At 34.2% G+C, this 2,240-nt stretch overlaps 1 non-coding gene across 1 annotated transcript; it reads right to left on the bottom strand.

The window, feature by feature from the left end:
• Positions 1 to 1,535: 1,535 nt before the first annotated feature.
• Positions 1,536 to 1,642, bottom strand: LOC125995294 (U6 spliceosomal RNA). The gene has a single exon (XR_007490840.1). It is a non-coding gene; the product is annotated as a U6 spliceosomal RNA (small nuclear RNA).
• Between the last annotated feature and the right edge of the window lie 598 nt (positions 1,643 to 2,240).

Raw genomic sequence — 2,240 nt, 5'->3', positions numbered from 1 at the left:
GGAATTGAGTCAAAATGAACAAAGGACTTCAACCTAGTGCACAAATAATGCAATCTTTATTGAAGTGCCTGGAAATTCCTCTATGGAGGCCTCTAGATAGAGGCTAGTTCTGGGATGCAATTGCAGCCTTTTGCAGTAAAGAGTAGCCATGTACATATCATACACCATGTCTGGTGTATGAAGGGTGATATCTCCTATGAGTATTGCCAGACAATGCTTGCACCAAAAATTTTCAGTACCAAAGAACTGCAACAGAACAAACATCAAAGTCTTTTATCAATATATACTCCTTAACTTCCTCACTTTCAATATAATTATTAATATTATTATGTCTTCAATATAAATATTTGGTTGATTGTATATTGTATCATCCTGACTCATTTGTTCTGTCTTGCCAGGTAGACACTTCGAGGCAGTTATAGGTTTATCAACATCAGATTCTTTGTGGACATTATATATCATGTTATATATGTATGTATATATGCATGTAATATTTATTAATGTATATCAAGAATATATAGAATAGTTATGAAAATAAATGCATATATGTGCTTTTAACAAATTGATTATTCTCTGGGAGGGATTTTATGAACAGATGATTTTACAAGATTTTAGTAGAATGCTAGAGAGTAAAATGTATACTTCCAAGTCTACATGAGCTTATTATACTTTCTTAATTTTTATCAACTCCACTGTAATTAAGGGGAAGAGTACTAGATTCAGTTGTGTCCAATTGTCACTGAAGTTTTTCTTTACTAAAGTGTGAGGAATCCTTCCGCATAAATCACTTTGGGATTTAGCACTCCTCTGAGGTAATTTAATCCTGCCTTGTTAATCAAATGATGTAATGTAGTTTGCAGTGTTGCTGCAGCATGTCTCATATTTTTGTCTTAAAGAAAGATGCTTAAACTTTTCAGAAGAGATACCATGAATTGGGAATATAGTATAATGCTGAATATAGTCAATCATGTCTACTGTTCTATTCAAGACAAAGAGCTCTTCAAATCTACTTTCCTTTTATTAGGCCCTATATGGAACCATGAATAACACCAGGAGTGACCATTTAAGCACAGTCAAGAATAAACAAAAGGAATCCCAAACATATCAATAGTATGTACATCTAAATAAATTTATATGTATGAGTAATTCCTTTTTTTAAAAATAATTTTTATTGTGACCAAAGTGAATTACGAATCTTTCACGAAATCTTTCTGTATTTAAGGTACAGAGTAACAATGAATCAGGGGCATTCCAACAATTGTTGTACTTCCTCAACTCCTGTTCCCAGCGAGCATCCCGTATCTCCCTCCTTTGCTTTGGACTGCTAGTATAACTGGTCAGCTCTGTGTATAGCTTGTTGTTGATTCGGTATCATTTCTGTTGTCGTTGACTTTGAGTTTGGTATTTAAGTTTGATCATTTTTATTTCTACTCAATGTTCATACGACTATTTGTTCCTGGTACCATCAATTACCCCCCCCCTCAATTTATGACGCAGAACAAGATGATTCAAGTTATGTGGTTCTGCTTGAAAAAAAAAACACGGAATGTTTCACAAATTTGCGAGTCATCCTTGCACAGGGGTCATGCTAATCTTCTCTGTATCGTTCCAATTTTAGCATATGTGCTGCCGAAGGGAGCACTACCCCTAATTCCTTTATGAGTTACTTGCAACTGTTCCTCCTAAGAATCCTGACTTCTCTTATGATAAATTAACTTTGCTTATTTTTAATTTTTATATACTTAGAATCAATAGTTTGTCTAGTTCCTTATATATTTATATTAATATATTTATGTATTTTATTGCATATAGTTACATATTTATGGTTAACATATATTTTAGAAACTATATATACTTATAGTTTGCCTATTTTTCTAAAATTGTGAGATTCATGTATATTGTACTAAAATAAGAGTTTAGTTTACTCCATAATCATATTCTACTTCTTTTTTTTTTTTTTTTTTTTTTTTTTTTTTTTTTTTTTTGGTTTTTGGGCCACACCCGTTTGATGCTCAGGGGTTACTCCTGGCTAAGTGTTCAGAAATTGCCCCTGGCTTGGGGGGACCATATGGGACGCCGGGGGATCGAACCGCGGTCCGTTCCTTGGCTAGCGCTTACAAGGCAGACACCTTATCTCTAGCGCCACCTTCCCGGCCCCGCATATTCTACTTCTGAGCATATTTTTGTCTTCAGCTTTGTGGCTATCACGAATAGTTTAAGTGTACAAAGTCTTGTATCCC

Source organism: Suncus etruscus, chromosome 17, assembly GCF_024139225.1.
Source record: "Suncus etruscus isolate mSunEtr1 chromosome 17, mSunEtr1.pri.cur, whole genome shotgun sequence".
In the NCBI taxonomy this organism is placed as follows: domain Eukaryota; kingdom Metazoa; phylum Chordata; class Mammalia; order Eulipotyphla; family Soricidae; genus Suncus; species Suncus etruscus.
This window is presented reverse-complemented; position numbering and strand designations above follow the sequence as displayed.